An 18,342-nucleotide genomic window follows, 5' to 3' on the forward strand; every position below is an offset into this window, starting at 1 on the left:
GTAAGGTTTCCAATGGCTTCAGATCTTTTCTGTGTGATGTATGGGCGCGAGTGCAAGTACGGAGCTCCTTACTTCTCCGCCGTCTTGCCCTCTCCACCTCCTTTCTTCTTTTCTTCTTCCTTCATCTTCTCTTTCCTTTCTTCAGTATGCATTGAATATATTGTGCTCTAAGATATCTATTAAAATTCATGGACATATACTCTGGGTTTCATGACTATATACTTTGGAGAACTGGTCCAAATAAAGCTATACGTGTCAGTAGCATATGTTGGAAATAAAAAGTACCCAAATAACATTGTAAATTAACTTTTCTAAAGTTTTAACAAGAATCTGTAAGTCTCTATAACTATTTATACATATTTCATTCATATAGTTACAAAAATAAAATACTAATGTTTATTTATTTTTGAAAGAGAGAGTGTGTGTGTGCATGAGGGTGTCAGAGAGAGAGAGACGAGGAGAGAGGGTCTTAAGGAGGCTCCATGCTGCCAGCACAGAGCCCTATCCAGGGCTCCATCTCACAACTGTGAGATCATGACCTCAGCCTACATCAAGAGTTGGACACTAAAATGAATGACCCATCTGGGCACCCCAACAAATAAATTTTTTTAAAATGTTTATTTCTGAGAGAGTGAGAGAGACAGCATGAGCAGGGGAAGGTCAGAGAGAGAAGGAGACACAGAATCAGAAACTGGCTCCAGGCTCTGAGCTGGCTGTCAGCACAGAGCTCGACTTGAGGCTCGAACCCACGAACCGTGAGATCATGACCCGAGCCGAAGTCAGATGCTTAACTGACTGAGCCACCCAGGTGCCCCCCAACAAATAAAATATTAAATGCTAACTTGAGGATTATAAAATTTCAGACAAATTTCCTTATCTTGATTTCATATCTTTATAATGGGAATTATGATACGTTATTGTGAGAACAAAAAGGGATACCATACTATTAAATTATATAATAAAAATGCAGCACTAAGTATGATTCAAAATTAGTTAATATCTTGAAATATTAGAATAATGCTAAATAATCATAATAGTTGCTAAGTAAGGTCATTTTAAGTTAAACTTCTAATAACTTTCTTATTTGTAGAGATTCATCCTACTTACATTTCTTTAAGAAATGTCTTCCTAGATTTCTGGGCCGCCATATCTCAAATGCCTCTGAGAACTCTGTTAGCTTTGCCATTAGAAGTGCTCATGTATTTGAGACCTTTTGAATTTTAAACGAGTTCAAATTTTGATATTGCTTTTTCTCTCCTAATGAGTACAAATCCTTGGGGCTCCTGGGTGGCTCAGTCGATTAAGCGTCTGACTTCGGCTCAGGTCATGATCTCGCAGTTTGTGTGTGCGAGCCCCTCGTGGGGCTTTCTGCTGACAGCTTAGAGCCTGGAGCCTGCTTCAGGTTCTGTGTCTCTCCTTCTCTCTGCCCCTCCCCTGCTCATGCTCTGTCTCTCTCTGTTTCTCAATAATAAATAAATGTAAAAAAAAAAAAATACAACTTTTTGATTTTTATAAGCACAGTAAACTTGAAAACTTATGACTTTAGCCCAGTCACTAACAAGCTCTTTTAATTAGGGTCCTGATAGACTATATCCAAAACCTGTTCTTATTGCATTGTATCGAGTATCTACTTCCAAAGTGGCAATAGGTGAAGTCCTCTGGTTAATTATGAGAGATGAAAAGATAAACCCGACTTCTCTTGGCTTCAAGAGATCTACAAACCAGGAATGAAACTAACTGTGTACCTCAAGATCTATAATGCAAGGTGGCATGCAATAAATGCTTGAATGTAAGTAAAGAGTGTTGTGGTAGCACAGGGGAGTAGAAAGTTAATTCTAGCTAGAAAGGTGACAGATAAATCCATGGAGGCTACAATACTTAAATTTAGATTTCAAGAATGGGTAGATTTACAGCAAATATAGAAAGTATAAAGTGAAAAGAGTATGAATTAAATTGAAGAGTTAGAAAGACCATATCTTGGAGGTGAGAAGTGAAGTTTTCCTGGAAAATAAAACAAATGTGGAAGATAGGCTGAAAAGAGAATATGAGCCATGGAGAAATGCCTTGCCTTGCCTTGCCTTGCCTTGCCTTGCCTTGCCTTGCCTCTTTCCTTTCCTTTCCTTTCCTTTCCTTTCCTTTCCTTTCCTTTCCTTTCCTTTCCTTTCCTTTCATTTTGTTTCCTTTCCTTTGAAAGGACTTGTCTTGTCTTGACTTGTCTTTTCTTCTCTATCTTTTTTTACTGGTTATTTACTTTTGAGAGAGAGGGAGACAGAGAATCCAAAGCAGGCTCCAGGCTCTGAGCTGTCAGCACAGAGCTGAACACAGTGCTCTAACTCACAAACCACAAGATCATGACCGGAGCCAAACTTGGAAACTTAACCGACTGAGCCACCCAGGCTCCCCCAAGAAATTGCTTATCAGTTATAGATTCTTTCTCATCTCTAACATCAAATCTTTTTTTATTCTCATGATAAAACTCAAGTTATATGGTTACCACTTCTTCTTTCATTTTTCATGATTACTTCTCTCCTTTCAGCTTGACATTGTCATTCACTTATCAAGTTTCTTTGATAAAACTTAAATGATCTCTCCTCAGATGGTTTCTTTAAGAAATTTTAATCTACATTTCATAGCCACAAATATCGATTCCTCCTACAAATTCTTCCCAAAATAAACCAACATTTGATTAATTCTGATTATTTAAACACTTATTGAATATTCAAAACAGAACTTTTACTACATAAGGTCATACCTGTCATTAAGAAGGAACATGTCAGTTTTACGATGACTTTAATAAAAATACCAAAGCTATTATAAGCATTTAGGGGCATAAAATCCACTCAGTTTTCTTTACACTTTTAACGATGTTTTTCTATAATTTAATGATAGTATATGAGGATTTAAAAGTTCAATGTTTTGGAAAAATTTGGTAGTATTGGACAGGAAGACACATTTTAAACATTGAAAAGATACATTTTAGGGGAGTTATTTTTACTTTTTTAAAAAAGATATCCCTGATATGTAGTTTGTAACTCTGAATTTTTATCTTATAAATTATTCCAGAAATATTTGTGAAACTTAATATAAAAATATTTTATTGCAAACCTATGTATATGTAACTAACATGTAATATATTTATGTTTCCATGATTGTTTCAAAGTTGGCTTAAATATACTCAAAATTTCCCACATGATTCCTTGGTCCTCTCTGTCAGTTTAATTTTTAGGTAACTCATAAACTTTGAGGCTTATAAGATAGGTTAATGGTTCTGCCCCTAGAAACGTAAGATCACTTTTGTCAGTAAATTTTCATTCAACACAACAGACATTCTGTGGTTCATTTCTCTTCTGTAACATCAAGATGTCACTTGGGAGGTTTTTTTTTTTTTGTTAGCAAAATATAAAAGAGATCAATAACATACTCTCCCAGAGTACCAGAAGCTTTCTAGCTGTCCAGAGTCATATTCAGCCAATATTTTTGACCAATGAATTTGACTTCCTGGATTGACACTGAAAATTTCTCTCAACTTGATTTATAAAGAAAATCTGTGACCATTAGTTGACGGAACCATTAGCTGATGGGGTCATTGAAAATCACAATGCCTGTCTGTGTGGTTTTATTTACCAAAAAAAAAAAAAAATGTTTTTTCTAACTCCTTATTGAGCAGCACTTACATTAATCATATTTTCTAGAAGTTTCTATTGGAATAACACAAATTTTGTGCTGATTTTATTTCAATTTTTTTCAGATTTAGTCACAAGCGCTTTGCATTTCATTTTCCAATTATTCTAGGAATAAGAATTGGAAAACTGAAAGTTCTACTTTTTGTCTTTCTACCTTTTCTCCAGCAATATCCAAAATTGAGACTTTTTACTGCTGCTTTTAGAAGAATTGTACTGACATAAATAAGTGAACAAATAAACCTTGAAAGTGGTAAGCTACCACATGTTTCACATCGCATGGATTAATGGTATGACAAATCTACAGTGTCTGGAAAGCAGAGGGTTTCAATAACGTTAGCTATCTGTCAAGCATTCAATAAATAGTCACTTTCAGTAACTTATCATGTTTTCAGTCATTTATCAATCTTAGTTGATATTTTCTTGATTTCAAAGTGACAGCTACATTCTATTTGTTTTCACATCAGCTGTATTGTGTATTACCTTGAATTGCACTCAGTGTCTCCACCAAGTTTAGTCTTTAAAGGTTGTTATGACAACTTGGTGTTTCTAGGTGAACGGTGAGGGAAGATGTGGAATCCTGATAATCTGTTGAGAATTGTTATAACCTGTATTTCATCCTTTTCATGTGGCAACTCCTGAAATGATCTACATATACTGAAAAGAGTATGCCATCTCCTACCTCCTGTTGAGGTTGGGAAACATTCTTTTTTTGCCATTTCTCAATTAACCAAGCTGTGAAGATAATAATCTGTGTTTTTAAAAAAGTTGGTATTATAACATATGGGTTGTTTATAAGAATGATGTACATATTATAATTCTTCAAGATCATATATATATATATATGGTTTTCATATGGTCTGTTGGTGACTCTTTTTTTTTTTTCCAAAGTGATTTATATGTATGGCTGTATCCTTCCAGTTAGCAGGGCAGAGAGCCTTCTTTATGATCAGAGGTCTTCACTCAAACCCAGCATTAAGTAGAGATCTGAAAGCCAATTCACTTTCCCTCAATCTATCTGCTAGCTCCCATGGGAAGGGAGTTGTTTTTGCCTGGTTCATTCTTTTCCTGATGCACAGGGTGCAGCCAAGAGCTATAAACTGCTGGACCGAAGTGAGGCTTGAGGGCCCTGTCCAACAATGGAGTGGGTTCCCCCGCTCTATTTGCTCTGACGCTTGGAATGGTCTTCATGTCTTTATCATCACACACGATTTCTTGAAGGGAACCTCCCACCATCCTCTGTTAACATTCAGTGATGGAAACCTACTTTGGCAAGGCTTGAACCTCTCTAGGATGGTAGGATTGGGCTCCTTTTCCTCAGAGGCTGTGGGTGGGAAGCAGAGACCCCTCTGGGCTCTGGCACATTTCTAATGGCAGTAGGTGGTGTGTTGTCAGCAGCTCAGCCAGCCCCTGGGGAAAGAAAGAGAGAAAGCAGCAGTGTGCTAACAAGGTGATGCAATCTCCCACATTGTCAGGTTTGGAGCTCCCGAGAAAACCCCTGCTGCTCTAATAGACTGAAGCATGTTTCTGGAACAGTAGATTTTTGAACAGAAGAATGAGCCTTCTGTGATCTGCTCCATCAAGAAGGCTCCATGCATTAATGAAATACATGCAGACTGAACCAGTTTCTTTTTTTTTTTTTTTATGTTTTATTTATTTCTGAGAAAGAGATGGCATGAGCAGGGGAGGGTCAGAGAGAGTGGGAGACACAGAATCCGAAACAGGCTCCAGGCTCTGAGCTAGCTGTCAGCACAGAGCCCGATATAGGGCTCGAACCCGCGAGCCATGAGATCTTGACCTGAGCCGAAGTCAGAGGCTTAACTGACTGAGCGACCCAGGCGCTCCTGAACCAGTTTCTGAGCTCTGCTCAGTACTAGGATGCACTGGCTCACTCCTGTGTTTTTTTCTTCCCATATGGACACGTAATGTCCATCCTTGCTATATTTTAGTTTGGCCTAATGTCAACTAACCCAACATTATCCCCTCAAAAAGGAATATGTGAAGCGTAGAGTGAGGAAGGCGGACGGCGGAATAACATTCCATTCCCCTCTGCAATTCCTTGGAAACTTCATGAAAACTTAATCACTCTCCCACTTTGGCACTGCGACCCTTCCTTATGTTATACTGCGCCGCCCTCCCCTTTTACAACAAGTAAAGCCAAATAACTTAAAAATGAACTAAATAGTAATAGAATAACATATTAATAAGCACCAATCGTTGAAAACAGTCCTTTTCAATGTATTTACTATAAAGATTCATTTTACTTTATGTTTTAATTCCCTGGAGCAAACATTAATGACCATCTCTGCTCTGTGCAGTCATTGTTATGTATGTGAGCCATCCGAGAGACGAGGGCGAGTCAGCTCATCCAGAAAGAGAGACTTACACAAATAGTATGAGATTTCTTTATATGCTCTGAAGAGATAAAGATAAAAAAGCAATCATCTCTTTTTCAGTATCAGAGGTTGGTCAGAAAAACCCTTTTGGAGGTCTTCAATGCATTTTAAATTAAATAAAGAAGCCATGTTCTTTACATGATTTGAATAAAAATTATAAACAGATTTATCAGTGTGTGAGAAGATCAGGTTACATATGAAATTGCATGGTTTTTTTGGTGTGTGTGTGTGTGTGTGCGTGTGCACGCATATGTGTGTGTCCTAAATGTATTATTACACCTATTAAACACCTACTGCATTATAATTTGGTGTGTATGATTTATTTGTGTGCTTGTATATGTGTCTATTTTTACATTTATTAAATACCTATTATGCTTTTGTTTAAATCTATTTCTTTCACTCATCTCCATGTACCAGCACCTAGCAAAGTACTAGTCACTGCATTAAATAACTGGTTTCTTGACTGAATAACTAATTCAGGTATGGAATTCTAGAACCCACCCTTTATGATGTAATACCTTTATTCCTGAATTATGATTAATAACAAACACAGGGAAAAAAACCTTATTTGCATCTAACTATATTCTTAAGGAAACATTTCAATTCCTATGTCTTATAAATTGATTGCTCTATAAATCTTTTAGCCTTCAAAACCAGCGGTGGGGAAAGGTGCTAAAATTATTTCTAAATGTTACATTTGTATATTTGTTTCTGATACAATTATAGATTTGAAAATATACATCATTCACTGAAAATTCTTGTATCAGAGAGACTCTGCACACATACATTTTGTGATAAATAGCTATGAAAATTTAAAAATATATATATGGAATTCTTATTTTTGAAAAGTTGAATAGTTCAAACAAACCGATTTTGCAGCATTGCACCAAAAATCCAATGACATTGTTATCTAGAGCTGCTGACTGTTAGATGCAATGAGTAAATGTAAGCAGCATTATGTGGCAAGACAGAAGTGGTGCAAATGATTCTCTGGATGTGTCTGTGCTCACAAGGGGATATGCATTTGAATTTTCGCCTTCTTCTCTGATGTGCCCATTTCTGAATTTGTTGTGCAATTCTGGACCCAATTGTGTCCCTTCCACCACTCTCTTGAATTTTCCTTTAATGTGGTCATTTGTTTTTTCAGATTCTATTAAGGCACTTCTAGAATCCTGTCTTCTGCCCTCACTTACAACTTAAACTAGTTCCTGCAAACACCCATTAGAGTGACCCATCCAGGCTTGAAAATTCACAATTAACTTGAAAGGTAATGATCAAAACTGTTCTAAGTCATTTAAAGTGTAGTGCAAATGAGGTATCTGCTAGCAGATAGTGATGTTCAAAAGTTAGGGACAAGAATAAGATGTAGGAAAATGTTAAGTGATTGGTAAAGGGTATGGACCAATGGCAAACTTGACCTACTCAAACCTTTCATCAAGAGCAAGACCAATACGATATGAGGCATTGCTGCTTATTTAGATATTCTCTCTCTCTTTTTTTTTAATTTTTATTTTATTTATTTTTAAATGTTTTATTTATTTCTAGGAGAGAGAGAGAGAGACAGCGTGATCAGGGGAGGGTCAGAGAGAGAGGGAGTCACAGACTGAAACAGGCTCCAGGCTCTGAGCTGGCACTCAGCACAGAGCCCGACGCCGGGCACGAACCCACGAACCGTGGGATCATGACCTAAGCGAAAGTCGGACGCTTAACCGACTAAGCCACCCAGGCGCCCCATTAAATTTTTATTTTAGAGAGAGCGAGCATGCATGCGAGTGGGGCAAAGGGGCAGAGGGAGAGAGAGAGAGAATCTTAAGCAAGCTGCAAGCTCAGCGCGGAGCCAGATCCCAGGATCCTGGGATCCTGACCTGAGCCAAATTCAAATCAGCTGCTCAACCAGTGCCTCCAAGGTGCCCCCAGTTATCTTTTCTGACCAGTAATCTGTACCATGTTATTAAGATTTGGGATATAATTATTCCACTAATTAAGTTGTTATTTAAATAAATTTACTGAAACAGGCAAGTTTAGTAAGGAAGAAAACAGACATGAATATCATGTCTTTGCTTTTTCTAAAACCCATTCAGGAAGCTTAGCAGTTTCTTTGGGGATAAGAAGAGCCACATGTCAGATCCTGGAGAACCACTTTCCACTAGAGTTTCCAAAAGATTTCTCATTGTAGATGAATTTACTTTGACACCAACATTTTTATACACATATATATTTATGTCCACATTTTATTTATTTATTTATTTATTTATTAAATATTTACTTATGTGAGACAGAGAGACAAATAGAATGTGTGAGTGGGGGCAGGGAAGAGAGAGAGGGAAACAAAATCTCAAGCAGCCTCTGCGCTGTCAGCCAAAAGCTTGATGTGGGGCTTGAACACACAAGTTGTGAGATCATGACCTGAGCCAAAATCAAGAGTTGGACGCTTAACCAACTGAGCCACCTAGTGGTGCCCCTATGTCTATATATTTAAATCAAAATAAACACTTTTAATGTATGGCATGAACAGCTGCCACAGGAAGAATGTGTGGCTGTTAATATTCTGGTGAATGAAATTAGGCTGGAAGAGGAAGACTTATTAATCTCTGGACCGAAGTAACTGGCTGCTTATGACTGGGGAACCTGAGAAAGTGACAACCATGAAATATGCCACTTATTCCCACTGCCATCCTAAAATCACCATCCACTTTATAGCTATAGGATTCTCTAAGGGAGGCTCATTGCATTTCAGGAAAAATCATGTTAAAGCAACAAGACAGCTCATCACCATGATTGATAACCACATCTCTCTGAGCCTTGCCAAATATCTATCTGACTAAACCCAGAAGCTTTCAGTCATTGGCTCTCTATTATTAAACAACAACAACAACAACAACAACAACAAAAATAGAACCGCTAACATAATCACAGGAGTCATTTCGAAATATTGTGCATTTTTTATTCCCCAAATAGAGTTCAGTAAAAAGAATTTTACATTTTACTGAAGATGGTGAGAATTTAAATATGATTTTACTAACCTGAAGTCAAAGAAATTATAGTGGATTTAAAACTGAACGTCCTGTATGAGCTTGGCAAAATAATCACAGGCAGCTAACTTTCTCTGCACAGAGTTGGAACAAGTCCAAGAGAGCTCAAATTAGTAACCATCAATGAAGCATAAATTTGGAGTTTTTCCTAGTTTTCTCTTCTGTCTTACCTCTCTCTCTTCCTCCCGCCCCCCCTTCCTGCCTTTCTCCCTTCCTTTACGGTTTTGATGTGATCCAGCCACTAACTCTCAACTTGTTTCCAAATAATTAATAAGGTACATTTAGGAAGGAGAATTAAGTAAAAAATAGAAACTGCAATCATGGAATATTGATTTGCTTGGAGAAAACTTTCACTGTCCCAGATAGAGATAAATTCAGCTACTTTGGCCACATCCGAATATAGATGACTTAATCCGAAGATTGACTTAGGATGTTGTTTAGTTTGTGGAGAGGCCCTGCAGTGTTATCTATTATGAAAAGGACCCACAGAAAGAGAGGCACAATACCCATTAATTGCAATTGTGTTTGTCTCATTAGCCCCATCATTCACCTGCCCTCAGAGCTTGTTTATGTAAGAATGATGATGGGGTGAAGATTTTCTTTCATGTTAGGCTGAGAAAAGAACATTGTGTTGATAATGAAGGATTTAATGTCTTCTCCCAACTGTGATAATAATAGAATAGAGCATGCGAGGGCACTTCATTGAACATTCTCTAGCTGTTTCCTCATTTCAAGACATGGAGGATAAAAATAGATTTTATCTTAAGTAACTTCTGGCTTAAACATAGACTCAGAGCTGCAGTCCCTGAAGGGTGCATATGTTAATATTTCCTGTTGAGTTTTCCCAAAACAAGGTTGGGCTAAAAGTTCTACTTTTGGAATTTGGAAAAGTAAATTGACTTTGTTTTAGGTGCATAAAGGAGATTAGAATATATTGTTAAATACCTCAGGAGATTGGAATACATTATCAAATACCTAAAGACATATTTTTCTGGAACTCTTAATCTTCTAATTCTACTTCATCTCAACTGTTATGCTACCTTAAAATGAATGAGATCTTATGTTTAATATAAAACTACACACTGCAATTATGATACACTGAACAACTCAGGATACGGCCGGTATATTATTCTGTGGGGTTGTATAGGCAACTATTGGACTTAGTGTCATCCCTTACTAGAATTCTAGTCTACATTCTATGAATGCCTAATGATAGCTTATGCGACTTGGATAACATTGACAGCAGATATGCCAGCTGAGAAAAGTCAGATTTTTCTTTCAGTTTGCATTATATTTTGACATGTTTCTTAAATATAGAACTACTGCATATTAACTTTAATATTTTTAGTTTAAATTTTCTTTTTTTCTTTTTTTTCCTAAATAGTACTACTTACATCACTTCATAAGCTATGCTTGACAATGTCCTTCTATTTTAGTGCAATCTTCTAACATGAGTTTTATCAAGCTATTCTTCTTTTCAAATATAGAAAGGATCACAAACATTTTTGTACTTTATGTATATCCCTGTTACAAATCTACATATGCTGAGTCACTCTATCTCTAAAACTGTGCTTTAATGGATGTGGAATACATCCATATTTATTAATATGCAAATGGAAATAAACAAATGTAAAGCACGTAACTGTTTCTCAGTCTCTCTCCATTGAGTTTGAAGCCCCGTGTAAGTTAGAATAGTTAGAAACACAAGAGAAATATACAAACTGAAATCTCTTCTTAACCAAGTAATTATCTGAAAGGCTAAATGCATTTCTCTTCGCGCTTCTTATTTTTCACTAACCTTTAGGCCAAATGATTGACTTGTGTGTGACTTTACACATTTATTCAAGACTTTTATTCACAAAAAAGTTATTCAATCATTTAAGCAACCATTAATTAAATATCTCTGGTGGCCATTGTACTAGGTAATGAGCCCTGAACGGGGGCGATATATAAGGGAAATAAATCTCAACTATTAAAGTAGAGTAGTTGTGGGGCTCCTGGGTGGCTCAGTCGGTTAAGCTTCCAACTTCAGCTCAGGTCATGATCTCACGGTTTGTGAATTCCAGCTCTGCAAAGTCAAGCTCTGTGCTGACAGCTCAGAGCCTGGAGCTTGCTTCAGATTCTGTGTCTCCTCTCTCTTCCCCTCCCCAACTTGTGCTCTGTCTCTCCCTGTACCTCAAAAATAAATATAAAAAAAATTACAGGAGTTGTTTAAATCTTGAAAGAAAAAGAAATGCATGGAGACCACACACATCCACATACAAGCGTCAGCTTCATTATAATTAAGCAACGCGAAAAATCAGGTATTTCCAGAATGATTCATTTAAGTGCCAGTCCAGTCATTTAACCATGTTTTCCATATTTCCTAATATAAATGACACTTTGAGATTTATATTTTGCTGGTCACATACAGTTTATACTATCAGGGAAGTGTCTTAGACTACACCTGATATTTTACCTCATTCCGTAGGCAATAAAAGTCAAACCTCACGGGTGTGGGGTAATTGATATGCCAAGAAAAGGAAGTCTGGCCTCTGATGCTTGCACAAAGGGGGTTTTAGGCAAAGGCAGCTGTTCTTCATCATCTGTATAAAGAAACAGTAATATTGCTTTTGTAGATATAGTTACTTCCTACAGCACAGGGAAAGAGAAAACAGAAAGGAAAATACATTTTTTTTTTTTTTTGTGATGTCTAGAAGGCAAAAGAGCAGAATATGTCCTGATTTTGTTCCGCATTTAAGATGCTGGTGACGTGTGTTATCAAGGCCGCACACATGTGAAAACAGGGACTAGGAAGAAGCTTCCTTAGGTAACATATTTTGTTTCACATTACCTCGGTAAAAGCTTTAGGAGTCTAGCTTCAAAGCATAGAGTGGTAATATTTTTCTTTTAACAGATAAGCCCCCCCAAAGGCAATGCTGGCCTGTCTCTTTACAGGGGCACCCCAACCCAGCTTTGCTAAGGCAGCGTGGCCGGGAGCGCAGCGGGTCCTTGGCAATGGGCCTCCAGATCAGAATCGCAATGCTCACCTGCAATGAGCCAGAAGCCAAGCCTCCTTACTCTCCGCTTTCTTCTGCTAAATTATGTTAATATTTAAAAGAAAAATATTGAATATTTAAAATATTAGGAGGAAAACATTTTGGGGTTCAGAAATCAAGACAGTATTTTCAGTGATCCAAGTTTATTTTTTTAGGAAAAACTCGTTTCACTTTTCTTTTCCCATGATAGAAAAACTGTTTAAGAGGTAAAATATTAAAAGAAATGTGATGTACAAGGAGGCAGGTAGAGCTTATATTTTCCTAGTTAAAAATATAAGAGTACGGGCACCTGGGTGGTTCAGTCAGTTAGGCCTCCGATTTGCACTCAGGTCATGATCTCACTGTCTGTATGTTCAAGCCCTGCATCAGGCTCTGTGCTGACAGCTCGGAGCCTGGAGTCTGCTTCAGATTCTGTGTCTCCCTCTCTCTCTACTCCTCTCCTGCTCATGCTGTCTCTCTCTCTCTCAAAAATAAATATTTTTAAAAATTTAAAAATATATATGAGTAGTATCATTAATATATTAATGTTCCTATCATAAATATGTTATTGGATAATCTTTTCTATTCTAAATATTTAATACTTATTTAGAAACAGACTAAGTATCTAATATGCATCTATTTGTATTTCCAAGGACATACATGTGCCTTTATTTATAATTGTGAAAGCATGAATTAACTGACCAGTAATGACAGATTGGCTTTAAGAAAATAGTGTGTTCATTTATTTGATTAAATATTGTGTATTTATTAAAAGTATGTCATATAATAATATTTAAAAACTGAGTGGTGATGCCCATATATTATTAACTTTTAAAAAGTGGGCTACAATATATTATGAATAGTGTCTCACTTTACATAAATCTGTATAGAAATGACAATGAAACTCAAAAGTGTTATCAGAAATGGGTCCTAGGTTTGGAGTTATGAGTGATTTTAATTTCTATGAAGACATGTGACTTCTATATTTAGATAAAACATTGTAAATTATTTTCTAGACTGTGGAAAAATTAATATAATGAAGCATATTATCTATGAGTTAACACATCATATTGTTGCAGGTTATTAGTAATCATCTTAAAGCTTGAAAAATGAAGTCTTTATTATTTGAAGAAATACACATTTAACAATATGATTATATAATAAAATTATGGAAGAAAAAATAGAAAATATCTTCTGTCTTCCTTTCTCAGATCTGCTATATGGCTAGGTTGACATCAATTTAGAACCTAAACTTTGTGTATACTGTAACCAAATATTTGCCTCTAAGATACTTCCCCAGACCTAGCTAAGATAACCCTCTTCCCAGACTATTCTCAATGTATCTGTTTTTTTATCTTACAAGCTCAGACATTTTGTTTAGACTAAGTGCTCAGTTAATTGGATTATTAATTACTGTTATTGAAAAAAATGCTGAAAGAAAACCTTGGGAAGAAGAGCAAACTGGATTTGTGGTGGTCCACACTTAAACTATCTACCCACAGCTGTGCTTGAGAATACTTTTATTCCTAGCTCTTATACCCCCACAATATAGAATGAATTACTTAAAGGAGTTCATAAAAGCTCTGATTAAATTCATGTTAAAGGACAGTCTCACTCAACCTCGTGCTCATTTTTCCAAAACTCAAAAATTTATATCTGGATGCCAATAGTGACAGTTAGCAGCCTCATCCAGACCAGGAGAGGCAGAATAAGGAGCACATGGTGAGAAACCATGTTGTACATGGAGTAGATGAAGAAGGTGGATGTGTTCAGTTGGAAAAAGAAATAAGAAGGAATGATGAGGGCTGCTTTCCAGTATTTGAGTCATCATGTAAGCTACAAATCTTTAGTGTCTCCAGAGAGTAAAATGGGGACCATTTGGTGAAAACCACAGGAGGCCAGATTTTTAACTAGGTTAAGAAGATCCTTTTAACCCCCAAGAAGTGTTCCATGTTATTACTGATGCTCATGCAGAGATAGGATTTGGTCTGTCAGTCATTTATTAATATCTTAGCACAGTGCTCACTTGCTCTTTTAATTAATCTACCTGCCTGCCATTGTAACAGCTGGTGAAGTAGAGCGAGTGCAGAATTAGAGACTAAAAATTAGAGATAAAAAGAGTTGATTTCTTCCTAATAATACTCTAAAGGGTTAGACAATTCCATTGTTGATATGTATAGGTTTTTTACTGTGATTAAAAAAAATCTCATTAACATTGTCTTCTCCAAATATTGACAGCTATTTTGTCTTTGATCAGGACAACATAAGCAGTATGATTGAGGCTTATGGTGTGTTGTTTGAGGGTCATAGTTTTGCACATTTTGACCCCATTCATTTAAATCCTAACTTCCTCTTCATCAATACAGTTCACTCTATTCTCAAGCAATTCCCTGTGGGTTTGAGCGAATATGTTCATTTCTATTTTTTGGTATTCTCTTCTATCACTTTGATACCTTGGGCATTTTCTTCTTTTTTTATGTTTCTTAAATGCTTTTTAATGTTTTTATTTATTTATTTCTGAGAGAGTGGGACAGCATGAGCAGGGGAGGGTCAGAGAGAGAGGGAGACACAGAATCTGAAGTAGGCTTCAGGCTCTGAGCCGTCAGCACACAGCCTGATACGGGGCTCGAACCCATGAACCGTGAGATCATGAACTGAGCTGAAGTCCGATGCCCAACCGAATGAGCCACCCAGGTACCCCTGGACAGTTTTCTTCCAACATTTCTTTCCTCCAAACCTTATTCTTCAAGTTCAAAATTCAGTTGCCTATGCACCACAAACCTTTACTAACTATTCTAAAGGTGAAGATCAATCTTATTAAGCCATTTCCCCTTAGATTATCTTAAATGTATGTTCTGTCTGATCCATTGTTCTAATTGTTCCATGCATCTTACACTTTGATTGCAAACTTCTTAAAGCCAGAGAATATAACACACACAAAATGGGGCACACATTTTGCGTTGACCTTGGTTGGTATACCAAGCTGCTAACTCATCAAAAATGTAATTGGGAGATATTTTAAAAAAATAGATTCTAAGAATCTCCAGTGATTGAGTAGGAAATTCTGTATTTAGAATAGAAATAAATGAGACCCTGTAGTGATCGTAATGATCTGCCAAATTTAGGAATTAATAAACTGGAAGTCACGACATCACTTTCTTTTTTCATCCTCTCCACAATCACAATCACATTCACACAACCATATACATACCTAAGTATCCATCTTCACACATATCATATATGCATGAACCATGGAGATTAGTCACATGGATGAAAGGGTGTTTTGGTGAGAGGTAAGGAATGGAAAGAGAACTTGATTGATTGTGAGTTATTTTGATCTCCCCCTCCCCCCCACCCAGTATGGGATTAGAAGACCAATGATGGAATATTCAGAAGAAGCTGTGTGGGAATCTACATATTAGAAAAACATCTCCAAGTCCCCTGAAGAAAGGTGTGAAGAGGGCAAGAGAGTTAGACCTTAACATTCTGTGCTTCTGGAAGGAGCCGGGCCACACCCTCCCTCACCAAGGAGTGAACCTTTAATGACGTTTCTCAAAATGTCTTCAAGCTGATACTCATCATGTGTACTTGTTCAAAATATAGATAACCAAGCACTTCCAAATCATTGGTTTTAAAGGAGTAGCATCCTGTAATTGAGTTTTTATTTTATAACTTAATGTGTGTATCTATAAAATATATAGAACTTTAAACAAATATATATTGATAACTGTATGGCTAGGCACTGTTCTAGGCACAAGAAATACACACAGCTGAGAACAAAATAGACAAACTGTCTGCCTAAAAGGCATTCATATTTTACTGAATCTGTTTAAATTAGAATAGAAAATGCATGTCTTATCTAGTCAAATAACTTTAAAACACTGATCTAAAGTCATCACCTTTTGTGTAAGCTGATAATAGTTGTAGTCGTTGCTGGGTTACTTAAAGGAGTCTAGACTTTAGAGATAGCAGCTGCCATAGATGGGGCTAAGAGGCATTTGACAGGGGAGAAGGGCTTACAATCTTTCTACATATAGGTGTAAGAAGTTTCTATGATACCATTACATACATGTAGAGGCTGTTGGCTACATGGTGCTTAGAAGTGGTAGGCCATGGGGTGCCTGGGTGGCTCAGTCGGTTAAGCATCTGCCTTCAGCTCAAGTCATGATCTCATGGGTTGTGAGTTCAAGCTCTGCATCAGGCTCTGTGCTGACAGCTCAGAGCCTGGAGCCTGATTTAGATTTTGTGTCTCCCTCTCTCTCTCTCCCCCTTCCTCTCTTATGCTCTGTCTCTGTCTCTGTCTCTCTCTCTCTCAAGAATAAATAAACATTAAGGAAAAATAAAAAGGAGTGGTAGGCTACATCTCTGATTTGAGTCTGGGCTTCAAAGCCAATCAGATCTGCAAACTTGGCACAGAGTTATGTTATTTGTTCTATAAGCTTAGAAAGGTATCTTAGCCTCTCTTAGATTTTCATTTTGAATGGAAGAAGACATCTGAAGATTTGTACTGTTTTATTATTTTGTCAACAAGGAAACAGAGTGTAAAGATACTAAGACATTTGTTGAATAAGAAAGTGGGTAGATAGGTAGATAGGCAGATTCCTAATGAAATTTTTATATGTGAACAATATACTTACAGAGACATCAAAAAATCTTGGTTGTAACAGTCATATCATACTACTAATTATGCAAACCTAATTGTTATTTCAATGGTATTAATATTTATTTGTTGATATTATTATTCATTGTTTAAGCTATAAATGTGACAAAAAAACCATTCGAATCAATAAATATAGTAAAATTACAGAACACAAAACCAACATCTGAAGATCAGTTTCATTTCTGTCACTAAAATAAACCATCCAAAAAAAAAATGAAAACAATCCCATATATAATAACATCAAAAAGAATAAAGTATTTATTAATAAACTTAACAAAAGAGATGAAAGACTTATACACTGAGTATTATAAAACATTGATGAGAGAAATTAAACACACACATAAATGGAAAGACATCTTGTGTTCAACGAATTGGAAGAATAAATACTGTTAAGATATCCATACTACCCAAATTGACTCTACAGAGTCAATATAAACTCTATCAAAATCCCAATGGCATTTTTTTATAGAAATAGAAAAAAATGCTAAAATGCATACGGAAGCACAAAAACCTCAGAATGGTCAATCATGAGAAAGAACAAGGCTGGAGGCATCATACTTTCTGATAGCAAAATATCTTACCTAGGTATAGACATTAAAATAAGCAGTATAGTTTTAAAAGCTCATTTACAATGAAAAAGAATAGAAATAAAAATTTGCATCAAATTTGAATGTATGATCAAACAGAATGGAACAACTTAGTTACTTTAAGAAGGGCTTCTATGTTCCTTGGAGGTAGTGGAGGGTAGTGGCTACAGTCTAAGGCTTTGTGGCCAACTGCCTAGGTTTTCATAGCTACACAATATACTAAGTGTAATTTAGCATTTGTATAAATGGAGCTAATTATAGACGGTAGGATGGTTTCAAGCATTAAGTGAAATAATGCATATAAAACGTTCTTTGCAACATTTGACACATAGTAGTAGATCCATATGTATTAACTGGCATATTACAAACGTTTATAGGAAAGAAGAGGGAACTGCAGATGAGAACAATTTTCTGAGTTCCACATGATAAATCATAAAATAAACATAAGTGTTTTTTGCATTCTCTTTCTTCAGGGCAGTTTTCTTTTGGTTTGCTTTTGTTGCTTTTTTATTCTTATCTTCTCCGTGCATAGTGTACTGTGAGCTGTCACAGCAACGGTCACTTAACTGATGCCCTAGAAGTGAAAACCAATGGATGTTTTTCCTCCCAGAGGGTATCTAAAGAGGTGTAACCTGGTATTAAATGTGTATCTTTAGAGCCAATCACTAGGTAAATAGGTTGATGTTCTTGTGTTTCTGTATTCCGGAAATTATGGAAGGCTTAAGTGTGCACCTTAGTGCAAAAATCTCATCCTTAAAAACTAAGAGATGGAGTCCTTGAGATACTGAAGTTTTCCTTCTCAAATGGAAAATCCTAAAAGGTGGTGTCCACCCTGTCTTCTAATACTGAGACTTCACAGGGAGTAGATGCCTATAAATATGGAAACATCAGAACAAAAAGAATTTAAACCAGCATGCATTAAATAACCCAGTGGGAATATGATCCCCAATCAACAGACAAGTCCTAGGTT

The sequence above is a fragment of the Hyaena hyaena genome, unplaced genomic scaffold (assembly GCF_003009895.1).
Source record: "Hyaena hyaena isolate Hyena2069 unplaced genomic scaffold, ASM300989v1 scaffold_1853, whole genome shotgun sequence".
Lineage (NCBI taxonomy): Eukaryota > Metazoa > Chordata > Mammalia > Carnivora > Hyaenidae > Hyaena > Hyaena hyaena.